We start from the raw sequence: 20,774 nt of genomic DNA, 5'->3' as shown, positions 1-20,774 counted from the left end.
GCGTGCGTGCGTCTCCCTATCTGCGTACACGTGCACTATGAAATAATTTACACGCTTGGAAGTGAGCACGGGTGGAAACCGCTGTATAACTCACGCCCTTACATTCTTTTTGAGAGTAAGACGATTACGACGCTGCCGAAAATTTACACGAACAACGAAGTAGAATACACTTGGTTATTGCAGTATTAGCACTATATCAATATTGCGATATTGGTTATTGCAATATTGGTTATTGCAATATTGGTTATTGCAGTATTGGTTATTGCAATATTAGCACTATAATGTCTATCTGGTTGAGCTCTGCACCGTGCAGGCCGTTCACGTTTGCGACTCAGCTCATCCGGCAAAACGCCCAGTTTACTTGCGTCTACCGGAATACCGGACACGCTAAAGATTTCTAGTGTTCCACCCGACATAATTTTCAAGTAGCTGGATAGGTGCCTTTCAAACTTTCTAGACACAAAGTAGTTTGTTCTCATATCTGATTTTCCTGTAGTGAATTTTCGCTCGCAGTCAACATTCTGCGAACTCAACGAAGCTCGCTATTTCATTGAAAATTCTAATTCTATATTGCAGGTGGCCGCTCTTTTTCGTATTCTGAAGATGTAAGAAATACGGTGAAATTAAGTTTTTAATCAATAGACTTAATTGGCGCCTGAAAGGGATATTCGGGCTTGTGGTCTGAGACGTTCTTGTAGCTCTATTTATAACGCTTTGTCTGTTTTCCTTTGCCTAAATTCTCAAGCGACCATATTTTTTTCCGAGCGCGCGACAGCAATCTCACTATGCGCATGCGCAATCATTTGCGAATGGTTTCATCTATAACACCACGTGTTGCCGAAAATAATCAGTGTTTAAATTCCAGGGGGCCGTTTGAAGCCATAAGAAGAAAGCTTACGCCGATCCATGCAACAACCCATCATCCCAACGCTGGCTGAACCGCCGTTACTTGCAGCTCCCTCTATTAGTTTTGGTTAGTATTTCAGTGCCTCCCGCTTGGGCCCCGAGATCTGGCTGCGCGCGTGGGCTCGCCCCATCTCGGAGGCCATGTGTACAGCCATGGCCGAGCTAGGGCACGGCCGGGAAAGGGGAGACGCCCGCTTTTCCCTTCCAGTATCCCCGGCCCTGTTTCATTACTCGCCGTAGGCGGCAAAGCAGACGGCTAAGCAGCGACCATCTTAAGTTTCGTTCCGATTCTGACGAAGACGTCGTAAGAAGACAGCTTGGTGAAGGCAGCGTCGAAGTCGGAAACGATGCAGGCAGCATGGCTGTCGAAAACAAGATGGCGGCTGAGCAGGGAGCTTGGAAAGTTGACGAGATTGTCGTCTACGCAGAAGGAAAACGATGTCATGCTTTCCTGCGCGGTTTACGTAAAGCTACTTTGTATTTTTCGTGCGATCACACACGCAGAGTATTGAAACAGAGCCGCGACATGTGGCTTTTCTTTTTTTCGTGTCGGCGCGAGGTGGCGTGACGTCGCAGTGACGTCCTCCAGACGGTTCCACGCGATTTTCATTACTTGGGCTCGAGAGTGGTCTTATGAGCTGTCTACGTAGGCTGTCTCCGGTGCTGTCCAGAGTTGCAACACCCCTGCCCCCCATAACCCACTCTAATTTTGCTGTATACAGGGACACTATATCCCTCTCTGTATAGTTCCCAGCATGCTTCAGCAAACGCCCGGAGTTCCTTCTGCTCTCTTCCACACGCTCCCCCCCTTTTTTTTCGTTTTCTTTAACTTAGATCAAAACTGAAAATAAAATGGCGTCCTCTCCTGTGATGGCACTTTGCGACGCGTTACTGGGCCCGCTTTATAGCACCCGGCGCTTCTCAGGCCACGGTAAGAAAAATAACAATTGACAAAATGAGTAAAGCGAGCCGTGCTAGTGCGCAGCGTATCGACCGCGTTTCAATGTATACCCAGCTCTTTTCGGCCCGGAGCCAAGGCGAGCCATCGCGTGCCGAGTCGATCCAATAACGCGCAGGGCCCCCGGCATGGACTTAAACGAGCCAGAAAGGAAGCCAGTCGCGCAAGCAAGTGAGGGCAAACACTTCCTCACAGGCTCAAAAAAAAAAAAAAAAAGCGTGCCCGCTATATAAACGCATAAATTGCGACGATACGGAGAGAACATTGGTTTTGATGGAGAAAAGATGTTAGCGGCAGAGTTGCGTTCGATTTGATCGATTGCGATCTCATACCCGCGCTTGCATGCGGTGTCTCTACTTTTGGGAATATCCGCCGAAAAGTTTCGGGCCGGCGTAGCTATAGCATTTCGTTTGCATAAAGAAAAGTTATTATAACAGACGCGTAAAGGGAGCCAAATGAAGGCAGTGTATGCCCCGCTAAAAGCAAAGTTTATTTCTCCAAGATATAGCTTTAGATAGGCCAGATTCGTGTACACAGACAAAAAAATATTAGAGTTAAATTATATATTGTGTTTTTGCGTGACGCACCACGATATGATTATGAGGCACTCCGAAGTGGAGAACTCCGGAATAATTTTGACCACCTGGGGTCCTTTAACGTGCGCCATATGCAGGGTACAGGAGCATTTTTGTGTTTTATTTTTGCATTTTCGATTTTTTTCAAATGTAGAAGCCACGGCACTAAGCCGCCGCAACGGAAGGGCCGGCACGGCAGTCCAGTGACTACGGCGCTGTGCCGTTGAGCTCGAGGTCGCGGGTGCGATCCCACCGGCGTCTGCCGCATTTCGCTGGGGGCGAAATGTTAAATAAATGCTCGTGCCCTTAGGTTTAGCTACATCCACGTTATATAACCTCCCCTCGCGTAAGTTCGAGATTGTGCAACACTACTCGGATGATGCGCGACCTCTGGTTGTGCGCTGTAAAATCGGTGACAACACTGAAAAGACTTTGGACGCAGTGGGCAAGCGTTGCGCGGAGCGATAACTCTGTGGCAGATATAATCCGATAAGAAGTGGTCTCTCGCATAAGAAAAAATAACTAAAGCAATGTGAACGGGAAAATGTTTTGGCCCCTCTCTCCATCAGTGTTCTAGTCACGTGCGACCTTCAGATTTCGCGCGCTCTCTTTGAAGCTCCAAAAAATTAAAACCACGACAGTGATATCTCCTTGAAGAGTAATCCCCTGAACATTTCTTAATAGACTCTACAACCTATCCGCTGAATATTTTGTCTTGAAGCTGGATCTTGAAGCGTTGAACTTTTTTTTAGTTGGTGATTATAGCTCGATGCATATAAATAAATAAATAAATAAATAAATAAATAAATACAGCAATAAATAAATGTAATATATTGTTTCACGAGATTCGGCAATGGGGTGAGTCGACGTATGTACGGCCGACAGCGCTCTTTGTATTGTGCGAAGGTAGCGAGTTTAGCACAGCGCCGCAAAACGCCGTGGACGGTATACTTGGACTAAATCTCGCCACAGCGAAACTGTCTCCGAAAGTGATCGTACGAGAATACCGCCTGCTTGGCGCAGGTTCGCTGGAGCTCTGTCTGTGTGCACGTTTGTGTGCGTGCGTGCGTGCGTGTTAGAGCCTCATAAATTACGTTACAATGCGGTCTTATTTCTCCTACGCCGAAATATGATGCCACTTTTCTATGATGTCGATAATGGTGATGATGGCAAGAGTTTTTAGGCGCGGGTTCATTCAAGTTCCCTTTCATTGATATTGAAAGACATCGACAGATGGGTGCTGTTGGTCTTCGATTTTTTTTCCTTCCCATCTTATACTTTCTGTTTTGTTTTTATCGAGAAAACGCTCCGAAAATGTGGCTAACATATATATATATATATATATACTGCTTGCTGACTAGCTATCACTTTTGGTGAACAGTGCAGGTTTTCATTCGCCATCATCATCAGCATATACATGATGATGGTGATGAGGACGATACATGAGAACCTGTATTCGCCTCCGCGTCTGCGAAGACTCCTATCTTCCCGTCTTCTCAGAAATCCGAACAAGAAAGTCGGTTCGCAGGAAGATGATGTCATAGTAAGTGTTACATAAGGGATACATCTGGAGTCAATGTTTCAGCAAGGGGCACTTGCCTTCGCCAGTGCCTTGACGGAGACAGTGGTCATCACGAAGACTACAATCTCCTTCTTTGTAATGTGAACGATGGAGACGTCACTGGCTCGACCCTCCGGTCATTGCAGAAAGATGCTCAAATGTTGTGCGCGCCGCAGGTGTCCTCTAGGCAATACACAAAAATCCTCGCAAATCCTCACATACAAAAATCCTCACAAAATCCTCACAAAGCTAAAGAAAATTCTCTAGGCACACACGTGACTTACGATGCACAGCTAAGCGTCCATAAAAGCTGGAAGCACCGCCGCTTGCGTGAAGTGTCAGTATGGGCGTCGGTCAACGTCTGCCCAGTAACCGTTAACGAAGATGCGTTCTACGGGCAAGCGTTGTCTGATACAAATGATGGTGTTTACCTCGCCCGCTAGTGAAAGCAAGAACACGAGTGGAGGAGATCCGCTACGGCGGCGCGTCTCCTACAACTATACGCTATATTTTCCTGTTGTACTACAGTCGAGCCTCGTTATAACGAAGTCACGTCCAGAGCGAAAATATTTTCGTTATATACTACTCGTTACAGAGTCATATTCGTTACATGATGGTTCAAGAAGTGCGTTTTTACTAATTTATATACGAAAATGTGTTATATTCATGTTCGTTACATCGGAGTTTCACTGTTAATAGTGCCATAATGTTTACGGTGCACATGGTCTGAGATAAAGATGAGTCTCCTCAGTTGTTCAGCACGTAGTCTGTTGTTTGGGCTTGCACTGTGCGGCAGTATGTGGGACTAAGGCATTGTTCCATTGAAACCCCACGTGGGGTCGGTAATGAGTACAAATTTCAGTTATTCGGGAAGCCCATGCTCCTTAAACTGTTGACGCCGACTGGACATCGTTGTAGTGAGCTTCGTTTTCTTTTTTTTAATTCTTTCCTTCTTTTTCCCTTTATTCCTTTTTTTCCCTTTGATTCATTCTACCTTTCCTTCCCTTCGGAGATTCAAGTAATTTCTTCATTACATTCATTCTGTGCACATTTCCGTTATTCGTCATTCTTTTCTATTTAGCTTTTTCCTTTACTTCTGTGAGCTCTCCCCTTTCTCTTGTCCCCCCCCCCCCCCTTCTTTTTTCTTACGTCAGTTTCTCCTTGCGTTCTTAATTTCTTGCTTCTCTCTTCGTTAAGGCCTGCCACTTCTTTCATTCTAACGTACGTTTATCCATCGCTCCATGCCACTCGCGGCGCCAGCTCCCTCTTTAAACAGCAAAATCGATGCATGTGGCGTGACCCGGTGAACTGTCTGTCTGCCGCTTTCGTGGGGCTGGCAATTCTCTCCTTTTGTGCTTGCTTCTTACTTCACGCGTATACAGACACAGAAATTGCGATAGCTTATATAGCTTCCACAAGCGTTTTATAGACGGCTTCGCCTCCCTGTACACTTTTATTTTACCCTATGTATAACACGTTTATCCCATTCTCATCTATCCCCTTCTTCTCTCCCCTTTGCCCCTTCTACCAGTACGGGGAAGCCAACCGAGCTCAGACTGGTCCATCTCGCAGAGTCACCCTTATCCCTTCCTTTCTTTTTCACTTTCAATGAATTCGTTGTAGACATCTTATATATTATACCTTATACCTTATAGACCTTATAATACCTTATACCTTATACACCTTATACCTTAGAATACCTTATAGACCTTATAATACCTTATACCTTATACACCTTATACCTTAGAATACCTTATAGACCTTATAAGATGAATCTTATAGACAACAGCTGATTATAAGGTTGTATTTGTGAAGTCATAATTTCATAGGCCGCATACGACTTGAATCAGAACATTGTGCTTACCGATACATCGCAGACGACCTACGGACATTCTACGGACTATGGGCTACAACTGCTTATACGTATTTGGTGTTCACGTTCTACAGATATGCGACTGTCGATGCTCTAGAGTAGAGAGCAAACATTTTTGTACAAGTTACACATGCTGCGGCGCATTGCGTTCGCAAACGCATCGCGAGCGTCAAAAGGTTGACGAAAGTTTTGCTTGCGCCTCTGGAAAATAAACCCAGAAATAAAAGCATATTTTAGGTTTAACGCATAGATCTGTCAAGGATCCAATAGATAGCGGCTGCCAAATTTGTTCTCACTGTCTTGCCTTTCGCTTCAATGGACCCTACTCGCATCACGCCTTACTAAAGAGGGGAGCATGACAGAGTATACTTACAACAAAAAGGTCTTTCTTTATAGAAAATGTCTTCACCCTGTTTTAGACGAAAAATTACAGTTGACTGCTAGATTACTGCCAAGGCAACGGCTATTATTCTGTCTCAAGACGTCTTCAAAACGACTGCGGAAGATATGTTTTGGTGGAACGTTTTCCCATGCAACTATAATGTCATATGCCTTCCGCCCGTTTTCTTGACATTCCGCTTGAATGAATTGGTTTTATTGATTACCATCTCAAGTTTTCGTACCATTCTTGCGCCCTCAGTACCGATCCCGTGTCAGTTTTGCGGCCGTTTCTTCTCATTAGTGCCGAAAAGATATAGTTTTATTGGAACGCATACAGAATGTTTGATTAAGCGTATCTCTTCTTGAACTTGAGCGAACGGTTATTGCAGCCAGAAGGAAACATACGCCGTCGTGATGTGGCGGTAAAAACCAGGTCACCTTCACATCCCGGACAGCAGAACAAAAAAAAAGACAAACAATTACCTTCGCCCACGTGCCTCTGTACCCGCATCTGTCAAACATCCCACGGGGATCGAATAACGCGTCCCGCTCGGACTTAATCGGTGTCCCGGGACGACATTCTGCCACCTATTTTTCTGACGGGGCCGCTTTATCAGAGGTCCCTTTCCTAACCATTGTAACCGCACCTCACGCGCGTGGAATGACGTCGTATCGATCCATTTACTATTCTCGACAGACGGCCAGCAGGCCAACACCTCGTCTCTGACGCCTCCCCCGTCGAGGCCGCCGGCATCTGCTCCGTTCTCAGGCATCGTTTGCCCTCTGCGCTCATATTCTGCTTCGTGCACTCATGCAGTGCAGCAAAGGCCTCGCAAGGCTGATGTCAGCCCGTGGACTTTTCTTTCCACAGAAGTTGAGGACGAGTCCGTCGTGCGCTGGTCATCCTTCGGTAGAACGTCTTGCATGGTTAGGAGTGGGGGGCATGTCGGTTAGTGATTATTGTAGAAAATTACTGCACGGTTAGAATAAAATGACAGCCACACAAGGAGCCACGTGAAAACAGTATAAGCTCAGAGTGCGAAGTCGTTTTTACCTACAATGCATACGCAGACAACGAACGGCCAACAATGCAGCATTGACCTGTTCTCCGGATCTACGGTCCGGTCCACTGTTGAAGGCGGCTCCCACTTTGATGTCGCTCTTGCTACTACAGGTGTCGGCCAAAGATACGTCATTGCACTGAACAAATGTGCGTAGAAAAGCTCCAGCACCACCAAGCAGGGTCATCTGCGACAAAACCGGGCGGTTCTGCAGTTGCTAGAGGGAAATATTTGCACTTGTTCTACAGTGATTTGTTCCGTGTACCGTGCAGTGTATTGTTATAATGTAGTAGTATTAAGGGTAGTAGTAGTCGTCGTTGCGGCTATTATTGTGGGTTCATTATTATTTGCGATTCATTATAAAACAAGAAGAAAATAACTTGTCTGCTGGCCGAAATGTGACTTTCCACTCGTAGCTTTGGCTGCTGTCACTTGGATGACCTCCAACAGAGAAGAGGGGTGTAGGGAAGGTCTCATGAGAATCAACTACCAGGAGAGAAGATAGCAGAGAGAATAGAGTAGAAGGGAGAAATTATACGAACTTATATACAAATGTAGAAAACAGGCGAGTGTGCCGTTTTAACTTTACTGGCAGTACACTACAGCTGCAAGTAAGGGCTGAAGCTGTCTTGATACACAGTGGTATTGAAAGGAACCAGCGCCACCAATGACAAGCTGTATTTTGCGAAGATGAGCGCTTCCAGGCTTATCAGGGGCTCGAACAGGGACATGTTCTGCTCTCACTTGTTTGTTTTAACAGTAGATGACACTGTGTGTTTCAATTCTCTATGTTTGCCAGTTTACTCTAGCGCATGCGCTCTGTACGAATGGAGAACAACCACATAGAGTGGTTATACTCAATTCAGTAGCTTCAGTTGGCGGTGTGCGTTCATGCTGTTCCCCCGTGCCTTTGTATGTAGAACCTCTTTTTTTTTCATTCACTGAGTAACTTATTGTGGTTACGATTACGTATTGTGATTGTGACTAGTTGCGCTAACTGTAAATATTTGTTTCTGGCTAACTTGTTTCTCTGTTGTTCTTTATGTATACTTTCAAGGTTGTACTGTGTCATTCTCACTATAGTATAATGTTTCATACGCATTTCACGTGTCCGCTAATTATGCGCTGTGCTTGGGCATTACCTCTCAGAACGCCCCCCTGACAGTTCATTCTTCGTGACCTCCTGCTGTAAAAGTTCAAATCATGCATACTGTACTGTGTTGATCACTTCAAACAAAACACTCCGAATACTTCAAATAACCCTATCGTGAAGCAGTCGGTGTCGGGTGGAGGCCGATCAGAGGCGGACCATTATAAAGGAGCTATTCTTCTGGTTCTCTTTCCTTATTGACTTACGCGACCCACAGCTTTGGCTACACTGTCCAACTGAGTGAGATGGAGCTACAGACACAGCCGTTCCACGGGCAGATAGCCGCCGCTGCCAACGGTTCATTTGTTTGCACCGGGCAAAATCGAAGGCCTAACGACGTTCGCGCGTGGTCATTAGGGGGTGCCATAATGCCTACACCTTTTTTTTTCTTTTTTCTCTCACAACGAGAGTGTCTGTCCTGCAATGGTTGCCTTTCTTGCCAGAAATAGAGAAGGTTAGCGTGGGGAGCAAAGCAAATGAGAAGGTCTTAGGTTACTAAAGACGTAGCTCCTTTTAACGCTTAGTGTAAAGTAACTGATGAGCCTAAGGACTTGAAAATGCTGCAGGCTCTAAAACGATGTTTCATCGCGCTTTAGTTTAGAAGACCTCTCTCCGGGTCAAGGGTATAGGTAATCTTTTTTGCTTTGTTTATTTTAAGAGGAATTACATTGTGCCTGGATCGAAGCGCGTAGCATAAATAAACGTGTAAGTGGAGCAGCTAACGATGTTTTCGCATCAGAAAACACTCTCTGCATATGAGTAATCGTTAGGAGAACACCCTTGTACAGCAAAAAAGAAGGTCGTTGAAAACGACCACGGTCCTAAAGCCTGGTTACAATACTCAAACGTGCTCTTATTTTTATATCGACTGAGGTAGCTAACAAATTCTGCGAAAACAAATGTTAATTTCGCACTGTAATGAGATTCTGTAAAATTATTAGATATGTGCGCGGCTTTTTTCTTCGTTTACGTTCTCTTGATAGTTCTGCTTGTTCCTTAGTGTTCCCCCTCTCGTTTTACCTGTTTTATTTCTTTTAAGTATGTATATAATTAAGCGCCCACATTAAGTTGATGTTAGCCTTCGCAATTTAGATGTTCCTGCCAAGGCTTCTTCTCTGTAGATACAGCCTTATTGAGGCCAAGCAACTCGAGGCGTAGCGAGTAACACTCTTCAGCAAAGTGTGCTATAAAGTTTGTAAACAGGGATATGGTGCCTCAGAAAGGCTGGCCAACGTTTCGATAGGAGGGCCTATCTTCGTCAAAGGCGAAGATAGGTCCTTTGACGAAGATAGGTCCTCCTATCGAAACGTTGGCCAGCCTTTCTGAGGCACCATATCCCTGTTTACAAACTTTATACCACACTTTGCTATTCCATCTGTCAGCCCCTTGCTTGTTTTTGGACTCTTCAGCAAAGTATTCTTTGTCTACCCTCCCGGGTTGAGCATGGCTGCTGCTGGCCGCTGCCTGCTGTCGGATCGGTCGGCATCTCGGCGGATATATATGTGGATGCATACACGAAATTTAAATGTTCGTCGAATGCAAGTGTCGGCGAATGAATTTAAATAATCCCTGTAGGCCGACCGACAAAGTAGAACCAGAAAGCGCATTTCTGTTTTGCGAAATACCAAATAAATCATTATTTTCTACACAGAGCTCGATCTCACACACGCGAGACAGATCACCTAATGGAATAAAATAGTATATTCAATTCATAGTTTTTATTTATTTGAGTTTCTTTGATGTTGCCATTCGGCGGGTACCACTGCGTGTGTACCCAACCTTGGCCAATCATCTAGAATTAGAATCTGCCACTGCGCCACAAGAGGTACACAGAATCCATAGATGTATCTAAACAAGTGTCGTATTTCTCTTGTGCGTGCACTTCTCATCACCCTTCTTCCATCAGTTACTAACGAACAAACAAAAACGAGGTGAATCACCGATTTGGACGTTGTCACAAAATTTTAGGTCGCTACAAATGTTAAAAAAAGCGATAAAAGATGTTGCGAGGTAATCGATTCGTTTCAGTGAGATAGTCTCGCGCTGCGCAGCTAAAATTTTTTAATAGAACTTTTTTTAAACGAAGACTTGTTTCTTTTGGTCGCCGTTCAAAATGCGCGATTATTTAAACCTGCAGACACACACGTCCACTTCGTGCCATCCGCCCAGCTTGGTACAGGCGGTGTGCGTTGGCCGTGCCGCCATCCAAATCAAGAAGCTCCAATACATCCCAAAATTGGCACCTCCTCCTACCCAGCCGATCGATCGATATGAATACGGACGCCTACGGACAGGCCGTCATTTTCCTTCTGTGGCGACGTGTCGTCTGTCAGCGAGCGAGTGATATGCGACAGGTATAGCCGGTGGGTAATGTCGCACGCCACGCGCAACACGTCTTTAATAGCGTGCTTGTCACGGACCTGACAGAAAGCAGTTCGGTAAGACATCCTCCAGAAACCTTGTCATGCAGCTTCCCCTGTTTTACTCCTTTTTCTTCGTCTTGCTGGAGTCGTGGGCTTAGATTCGAGTCTTTTTTCATGGATTCCGCAGAGAACAACCAATGAATAATGACTTTGCTAATCCAGCTTTGAAGGCTCTAGCTTCACTTATATGGTAAGGAAGGAAGGAAGGAAGGAAGGAAGGAAGGAAGAAAGAAAGAAAGAAAGAAAGAGAAAGAAAGAAAGAAAGAAAGAAAGAAAGAAAGAAAGAAAGAAAGAAAGAAAGAAAGAAGAAAGAAAGAAAGAAAGAAAGAAAGAAAGAAAGAAAGAAAGAAAGAAAGAAAGAAAGAAAGAAAGAAAGAAAGAAAGAAAGAAAGAAAGAAAGAAAGAAAGAAAGAAAGAAAGAAAGAAAGAAAGAAAGAAAGAAAAGAAAGAAAGAAAAGAAAGAAAGAAAGGGAGTTTTACTATACAGTAAATAACGACTATAGCTTGCCTCTTGGAATTTAGCTTTCACGAGTGCGCCATATAATGTCACGAATTTTAGAATGTGTTGTCCTATTTCTCCGTCGAAAGGAGTTCGCACACACGCGAGACAGATTTGGCTTCTTTAAAATGTAATGTATTCCTTGTATATAGATATGGACAATCGAATATGCAGTTAACCAGAGGGCGCTGTCAAAGCCTGTGACGTCACGAGAACAAAGTGTGCGAACTTCAAAGTGGCTTCGCCTCCTCTGTTTTATATTCACGGTCTATCCGGGTGTCGATGCCTCTGGTCATGGTAAGGCTGATTTTTCTGGTATCCGAAAAGCGTAATTTAGCAATCGAGTTTTTTCTCTGTAGTGCGAGTTTGGCTTCTTAGCCACGCAACTGCGAATATAGCTTCGTTTTACCTCACTTTGCTCGAGTAAACGTCGCAGTAAAGCCTCTTCTGGTAGGCCTAACGATTGATTGATTGATTGATTGATTGATTGATTGATTGATTGATTGATTGATTGATTGATTGATTGATTGATTGATTGATTGATTGATTGATGATTGATTGATTGATTGATTGATTGATTGAAAATGTTGGTCACAAGTACAGTAAATATACCGTCTTACAACATTAAATCGCTGCATGAATAAACGGTGGCGATAGATGAAGTGAAAAATTTCAGTTATTTGACACTTCGCAACCAAGCGCAGAGCAACTACTTCAACCAAAAAAAAAAAAAAAACGGCACGAAAATTAAGTACGTGCATCGCAGTCCTCTTAGTCTGAAGAATAGGCTGTAGAAAATACGATAGGAGCCTTCGCATCGAGTCGTTTTCAATCTGTTTTATGAAGCGCCCATGATCAACGCACGGTGTCGTGCGCGCAAAGAAACCCCGCGATTGCTAAAGCGAGCCGCCATATTAAGTGCGCAGTCGCGGCGTACTTTAGTTCGTGCCGATATTAAAAAATATGTATGCACACACAACAACGAATGCAGCTTCTCCACCGCAGCACATGAATGGAATACTGCTGGCCTCCTTCGGCGTCGCTTGGGTTAACCTTGGGCAAAATGCCATAAAAGCAGTTCCCGCCTGCAGGGGGGCTGGAGGAAAAAAAGGTCGGCTTTTGTTGCCAGGGGAGGGGAGGGTGCAGGGGGGGGGGGGGGGGGGGGTCGTGTGTGTGGTCGCGTTCCCGCAGCGTATTCATGGGATGACGTCGGTCGTTTGTCCTTGGGAAGCCAGCTCCTTTGCCGCCTTAGTGACGACGACGCCTCCGAAGCACGCGGTTTTGGAGCCAATCTCGCGCAGCGCCTAATGGAGCACCGATGACGACGTCTTCGGCTTGGGTAGACCGCGTGTTGTTGTTAGGGAGCTTTAGCGAAGCTGTCGCGTATGGAAGCTGAGCATGATCAGTAAAAGGTGGCTTTGTTGGTGCTAGCGTTCTACGACCAGAGCGTAACGCGAGACAAACCGCGCAAGAAGACCATGGACAGGCGCTCCCTTCTAACAACATTTATTGATGAACACACTGTTTGTTTATCGCTGCAGGTGGTTGGAAGCCGGCGCCTCGGCTCGTCCTTCTTTTGTGTTTTCGTCTTTCGTCACGCGTTGGTCGTAATAAGAGTGCATGATGATAATATTGAGCAAAAATACAGGGTATGTCAGTAGAGAATTTTAGCGACATCGGCCGTGCGTTAGGAGCTGGTCTTCAGAAGGAAAATACATAAGCAATGCAACATTAGATAGCTTTAGTGACGAAGTCGGTGCCGTAAGAGTTGATGTTCAATAGCGTATATACTTATTCGTGTGCTATTAGAGAGTCGTAGCAAAGTCAGCGGTTTCAGGGATGAATTTATGAGACCTAAAATAGTTACATAGCCTTTCCGATGTCGTTGATTCCGTAGTTGAAGATAATCTTGAGCGAAAGTACTTATACGAGTACAGCGTGGCAGTACAGAACTTTCAGTAAATGTCCTTAGTTCAGTAGGGGCGAATAGTCAAGAGCGGGAACGCTTACGCATTGTGATCTAGGACAGAATTAGCGACGCTGTTGGTTGGGTAGCTGCAAATTTACAATGCCAAAAATATTGAACAGCCTCACACTCGAGAGTTGTATTGACTCCCGTCAGTTCGGTAAGCGCATATATTAAACAGCAAAAATGCTCAAACAGTGGCATATTCAATTCAGAGGTGGTAGAGCGGCCATTTCTCTGCCTCTGATTTGTCTGAACGAATACCTCCGACGGCAGTCTGTGGAAAAATGTAAATTGGGATGAGAACCCCCACCCCACTTTTCTTCTTTACTCTAGGCCACTACTGGCCATCATTTGTGTTCTGCACAACCCGCTACTGGAAATGCCGCCCGAATATAAATTTGCTGATGGTCACTGTTGCAGTGAAGCTGTTCAATATTCTGTACAGAGCTTGGAACTAACCATCGAAATTTTCAGTTGACGTTGGTTCACCATTAAACCAAAGCTGATTAGTATATGGCATTGGTTTAAAACTAACGACGTAGGAAGGACAATAGAATATTTCACGAAAAAAAAAGGGAACAGATGGTGGACCATTTTCTAGCTCACCCTGAAGTTCAGGCTCTTCTTGAAGGGGAGGAAGGGGGGTGCTGCAAATTGAAATGTGCGTAGGATCCTGGGGACACAATGTCAGTGCAGTTAAACGAAGCGAGCTCTCGCGAGGCAAACGAAGGAGCCAGCAATCGAAGTTTCGCCATTGACTTTACGTCCATTCGCACTGATATATGCGTTGGAAAGAATCAGTGCCATGGGGCATCCACGCATTCTGAATGTCCAGAATTAATCATTGATATTACGCGGGCGCGCTGCCTTTCGCTCAGTGAATGCATCTTCTCCCGGACCAAATGACTGCAGTGGGTTAAGGAAGCGTGAGGCTACCGTAACGAAAACGGCTTTAATGCGACGTTGTTGGCATCGGGAATTTAACCTTGGCCAACCGTGGGAACGCGGAATCAAACGCGCCCCTTCTGTTTCCATGTCTGGGTCGACGTAATATCGACAAAAAAAGGCAGCCACTCGCTGTAATTCCGTATCAATAACTCTGAGCACTCTCATCTGCTTTCCTGTCGGAAAGGATCTAAGATTGCGTTGCCTATAAAGATGCTCCACCTCGAAATGGTTTGCACGAGACTCGCTCACCAATAATTGTGTAACATGACGCATTGCACGACTTCCCGGCAGAATAACAAGATGGGACTCGCCGCGTCGCCGTTATTTGTGATCTGTAAGATTCGCGCTGATCTTGAACGCTACCTATTGGAGTGCCCTGGACTGGCTACGCAGAGTAAATCTTTTGGTGGGAGCACACCAGCGTCTGGACGGGCTCCACGGACTAGTCGGAATGACATGGTGTTTTCGCGAGAACACCGCACATTGAGAAGGAAGTGCTTTGATTGCTACTTGTTAATTATTAAGTCGGGAAGAGCTTGCCATTGGCAACGTTTAACAGACTCATTTCAGGACGCTGTGTCGACCCCGACAGGGTGGCGCCGTGCGCTCGATGGCTGACAAGCTCTGGGCTTGCGTCCTGTTCCGCCTCGCCGTGCGCGTCTTCTCGTTATTTCGTCTCGTGCTACGATTCTGAACGATGACGCATTGAACGACACGCCTGTTTCGTTTTAATTTGCGACGTTTCCCTTAAACGCGGCGTCTCGGGTGGAGCGTGAATTGCGAGCGAGGAGCGCAAGGCTAGAGTCGCCAGCAACCAACCTCATCCAGCTCTTTCTCCTCCTTTCAAAGATACATCACCGTTGTCGTCATTGTCATAATCTTCTTCTTCTTCTTCTTCTTCTTCTTCTTCTTCTTCTTCTTCTTCTTCACCATCATCATTACACCACCACCACATTTACGTCCACTGCAGGACGTAGATCTTTCCCAGCGATTTCCGGTTACCCGTGTCTTGCGACAGCTGACCCCTATCTTTTTCCTGCAAATTTGTCAATTTTGGCACACCACCTCGCCCTCCGCCGTCCTCGACTTCCCTTCCCTTCCCTTGGCAGCCAATGTGCCAGCCAATGTGTAACTCTAATAACCACCGCGGTCATCTTCCCTACGCATTACCTATTCTTAGTATATACTACGATATCGGCTATCCCCCCCCCCCCCCCCTTTGCTTTCTAATCCATACCGACGTCTATCTACCTCTTAACGTCACGCCTAACGTTTTTGTTCTATCGCAAATTGCGCGCTGCCTAACTTCTTCTTAAGCCTCTTTGTTAACCTCTAAATTTCTGACCCATAAGTTAGCACCGTTAGAGTGCAATGATTGTACACTTTTCAAGGATATCGGTAACCTGCTGATCACGACTTGCTTGCCGTACACGCTGCAACCCTTCAATAGCCATAATATCAACATTAGCTAATAATAGCTATGTTGTAATATTAGTATATAATATATTACTACTATATATTGTAATATAATATTAGTAATAATAGCTATGTAGGGGAGTAATTATTCTTTCTTATCTTTTCGTTTCAATAAGAAAATATGCATCATGGACAGCAAACATCAGTTAGGCGACCCCGGCAGTTACGACCCAGATCGGTGATTACAGCGGCATTAAATTATTTTTTGGCCGTCAGCAACGAGGCGAGCCTTAACTGTGGCCACAATATGCGGCTGGTGGGCTTTCTAATGGCCAACGTTTCACGGCACTGCTTCTATTACCTCGTGGCAGGTTTAAAGTAACAGAAAATGGGAAGCTGATTAAAAAATAATAATGTTATGTTGAGGAGCAATGTGGAAAGTAAACGTTGTGATCTTTTGTATCTCCGTTATTGTTAGCTCTTTTTTTATTATTTCGGAACTATGCTACTTTAAAGGCATCGCACTCATTCCAGTGTGTTCCCAGTTTCCAAACAATTGTTGTGGTACCGCTTTAAGGTAAGCCGTACCACTGAAGCACGCTTGCGCAGTAAGATAACGCTACTCTTATCAGGAGATTAGGTTTGGTGTAAGCTAGAAGATACGTAAACACGAAAAAACTAGTGGCAACGAGACCATAATAACTCCGCTACCCGCAATCTGTGACGTCATAAATTTCGACTGTCTGTCTTGCCGCGAACGGCATAGGTGATTACGGCACGGCTGCTTCTGGAACCAGGCTGCTCTGTCAGTAGCGCGAGAAGAATTCTTCGCACTACAAACTAGGAAGGTGCGAGTAAAAAAAAAGAGAAGGAGAAGCAGCGTCGCCGAAAAAGCAAACGACATTAACACCGAAGCCAAGACGAAGGCGGTTGAACGATGTGCCTCAGTGATCACAAGAACAAAACAAAAGATAGGAAGCGGAAGTAAGAAAAGCATCTTGAAAACGATGATGTCCGGCTGAACGATCTTGAATGGCTGGAAGGCGCATGAAAGTGCGCTGTGGCGTGGCGCCGACGACACATCGAAACACAATAAGCGGTCGCCGGAGCCTTTCTTGTGCGCCCGGTAACAAGAAAGCAAGAAGGCAAGAAAGAGGGCTGGAGAGGACGCGGCGATTCCTACGCAATTTCCCCCGTCTTCCCCGCATCCCTTCACTGCTTCTCCCGTCTCTCCCGTGAAGCCCTGTTTACCCGTTTGCAAACGTACAGTAACTCGCTTTGTTAGCTGTCGTGCAGGAAAGGAGCATTATCGGAGCTGCTCCCGGAACAGGCTGTTCTATCTTCTGGAGGAACGCCGAAGTGCTTTTCTTTTACTCTCTTGCATGGAAACAGTGTACCGGAAGTAAACTTCCCTAATTCTCTGTAGCCGGACCTGAGATAGCGTTCTTCCGTTTCCGTCTTTGCACGTCTTTCCGCGATGCCGCTGACGCCGGTGAAGCCGCCGTTCTGGTCTTGTTGTTAACCACGGCAAGAAGACAGATGGCAGAGATGTTGCTGTTGTAGTTCCTTACTAAATTGTGCGCGTCTTAAAAAACGGGACACCGAAGGACCCGCTGTCTTAAGAATGTCAGAAATAAAACCGTAATACCCAGCGGTTTGAAAGTGTGAAGAAATAAAAAAGGAAGTGCCCATTATGTGTCGATGGTAAAGACAAAAGCGTCGACATAAATTGTGGTTCAAAGGATTAGACAATTAAACGTTCATTATATCTCTCTATTCTGTTTCTTTCTCTCTCTTCATGTCATTATTCACTCATTTCGCATCTTATTCCTATCGTATTCCACGCGAAATCAGGTCTGCCTTGTCTTCTGTAGCGTCGACACTTGGAGACCCTTTCTTTATTTGACCAAGACGCCTGAGAGGCCACTTCCCAAGATAGTGCAGTTTATGGTGCAAGGGGGTTAATTTTCGAGTATGTTGGATCTAATTACATGGGTGCCGTTGCTTGTATTTACTATGCAGCTAATTCTTGCATCTTCTGGCCACCACTGCAGCCACGTTCCAGACAGAATTTCCTCAGTCGAGCTCTGCTTAGTCCAAACTGGCTCCATTTCCCAAGGGCATTCCGTACAGTGGCTTTGCCTCAGCATACCTATAGCTGTGGCGGTGCATCCTTTACAAGAGTAGTGTACAATGTGGTTAATTTTCGATTATATTGACGCTAACTACAACCATACCGTTAATATTGCCTACTCTGAAACTAACTCTCACATCTTTCTTTTTAGGCCTACATTTTGATACATTTTTTCGACTCGCCATTCCGTTCTGGAGGCCCTAAAGGGCCGGTTTTTCTTTCTTTTCTTTTTCTTGAAGTGGTTACGAGATACCTAGATCTTAGATATGTTATACCGGAAAAAGTCAGCCAAGAGGACCTTGGCTTCAAAAAAAGGCGTAACATATTATGTACTACCTTAATGAAGTGCTCTTCGAATCGCGACAGTGCCGGACACCGCTTTAGTACGAAACGCTAGTTGACCAACATGCAGGGGAGCGTTTGATGCTGAATACATCCGCGTTTCTTAGCGCTAGCCTGCCGGTGCAGAGAACAGTGCGAAAGTCACTCCATTACGTGGCGGCGGTTCTTTGGTACTGACTGTATCACGTGCTGTTAACCGACAGACAAAGCAGCTGTTGACATGCATGAGCAGAATTTCTGCACTAGCATGTCGCGGCTGGCGAGTGCGGCTTTGTTTCGATGTTCGTTTTACGAGATCAAACGTTGTGAGAGTGTACTTACATCCCGTGTTATGTCTTTTTAACAGCCCCTTCACCTTCAACGAAATACGAAGTTAATTCACTGTTCCGATGACTGTTGGAATTGGGGCTGCCTCTAAACGAATAAACGGACACGCAAATGAATACGCAAATGAGAACATGAATATAGAAAAGAACCAAAATTAAAACAGGTGGTCTGCGAGTTTCGGACTCGATTCATCTTTCTTTCATTTTTACACCGCGTGCTTATTTTTTCATTGTGATGTGGGTTCTGAGAACCATTCATGACATTCGCTATCTGCTTCTTTCTTGTTCTTCGTGCAGGAACTTGTCCCTGGCGATGCAGATTTGACCTGACCCCCGTCCTCCCCCTGCTACCCGTCCTGCAAATCCACGTCACCGAGCAGGACCCGAGTCACCTCCCACTGAAAAGACCGTCTCACGAGGCCGCGCCCGGCCCACCATACCCTCCCAGTCACTCCTTTAGGTGAGCTATGCACTCTCAAAGGCTTTTACATCCTTCAGGGTGCTGATTTTCCTCACGTGGCTAACACCCTAACCTTCAAGGCTAAAAAAGAAATCCGGCAGAAGCCATCTCACGATGAAAGTCGACGTTAATGCGAATAGCACTGAAGCAATGTAGCGACACATTGTGTTGCCCCCGCCGAAACGCGTCAAGTATGAGGCGTGGAAACAGCCGGACGTAGTCTTGTTCTTCCTCTGTGAGTGCCCGCTGTTGCTTGTGGACGCAAGGAGCAGTAACAGTCTGCCTCAGAGAGATTCAATTAAGAGCGGAACATAGCCAGTGTTACGTATCCACTAAGGCAAAATTGAGGAAATCGTTGGTTTCGCACCCAGTTCTCTCGGCAGAGCAGCCCGTTGAAGATACCTATTGGACCATGGACTACTCAATGACCCAAGTTGACCGGGAAACGGTTAGGCGTGGACACACAAACACACACACGCACGCACGCACACACACACACACACACACGTGCGTCTCAGGTGCAGTCTACAGAATTGATATCGTCTGTCCTTGCTGACTTACGCAGTTGTAGAGTTAATGCTTCAGATTTCTTTAAAATTTTGCAGTCGTCAGCAATTTTTATTAAAGGAGTTAAAGGGCTAAGTAAAAAATTAACTCCCTGCAGTCGGTAGATTCGAAGTTTCCTTTTCAAAGTAACAACGTCCCTGGGGTTCGGTGCTGTGGACGCCGAACAAATCGCTTTCTCCATTCCCAGGCGACTTGGAAAAGAGCTCCTGAGATAAGGCTGCCGCTTAACAGAACCTGTCGCCGTTCTTGCGCACTGAAAGAACTGAAAAGAGCTGCTCATTTTATTTTTCATACTACGACCATGCCTTTCATGTATTCAATGTGAGATTCGACCAAGGCTTGTTTTTTGTTCTTTTCCTTCAACTTGGCGCGTCGCTGGCTAACCGGTAGGTGTCACTAAGAATGACATCAGTTGCAGAATATGTGTTTGTTCTAGGCGCTAGAATAAATACTTGGTGAATGCAAGAAGGACGCTGAAATTGAATGGTTTCACCTTTCTATTTCTTCTTCTTCGAAACGCTGTATCTAACAAATTGTTCATATCTAGGTGGAAATGAAACTTCTGAGGTCGCTACGCCGATCGCTGATCGTTTCGGAACGACTTCGGACATGTCGATGTTTGCCTTCACACACAAATCTCCCCACACCCCACGCCCCCGTCTGTCCTTTGTGTTCGCTGATGACGTTTCCAATCCGCGAAGAAGCGAGTATGGTAACATAACTCACTGGCGCAATGATATCTTCGGTTGCACCGCTGGAATGAGCCCTGAGCATATTAGAACAGACGCTTCGAGAACGGAGCTTAAGGTGACCGACTTGTTCATCTCGCAGGATTTGTTCCTTGATCGGTTTTTATTTCTTCCCTTCTTTCTTTGTTTTCCTGCGGTATACAGTCTTTCTTTCGTGAATAAATCAGTCTACGACGCCTTTGCTATACAAGGCTTATTTCTATGACAATCTGTCTTGTGATTAAACGCAGGAGTCTTGAGACGAAATTGTTTTGGCTGTCCGTAGTAAAATTTCGCCAGAGAACTCAAGAGACCCGACGAAGAAGAACGACACGTACAAGTGGACTTGTCTTGTCAGGGCTGTTAAACCAGAGAAGGCCTTGAACCAGCAAACAGCCAGCAACATATTGAGTCAGACATATTTTGTTCGACTGCAATTGATCGCGACGAATAGACGTTTCTTTCGGCAAGCTTCCTCATTCCATCTCTTTACCCAG

At 45.5% G+C, this 20,774-nt stretch overlaps 1 protein-coding gene across 2 annotated transcripts in view; it reads left to right on the top strand.

Moving 5' to 3' along the window:
* The window catches only part of LOC126533510 (neuroglobin-like), a 268,407-nt gene that overhangs the window by 209,394 nt on the left and 38,239 nt on the right, over nt 1-20,774 (top strand). For both annotated transcript variants that reach the window (XM_050180682.3, XM_050180681.3), the window contains exon 2: nt 18,820-18,982. The gene's annotated coding sequence lies outside the window, so the exon portion shown is untranslated. The remainder of the gene's footprint in view (nt 1-18,819; nt 18,983-20,774) is intronic.

The sequence above is a fragment of the Dermacentor andersoni genome, chromosome 7 (assembly GCF_023375885.2).
Source record: "Dermacentor andersoni chromosome 7, qqDerAnde1_hic_scaffold, whole genome shotgun sequence".
Lineage (NCBI taxonomy): Eukaryota > Metazoa > Arthropoda > Arachnida > Ixodida > Ixodidae > Dermacentor > Dermacentor andersoni.
Note: the sequence above shows the minus strand (reverse complement) of the source record. Positions and strands in the feature narration are given on the sequence as shown.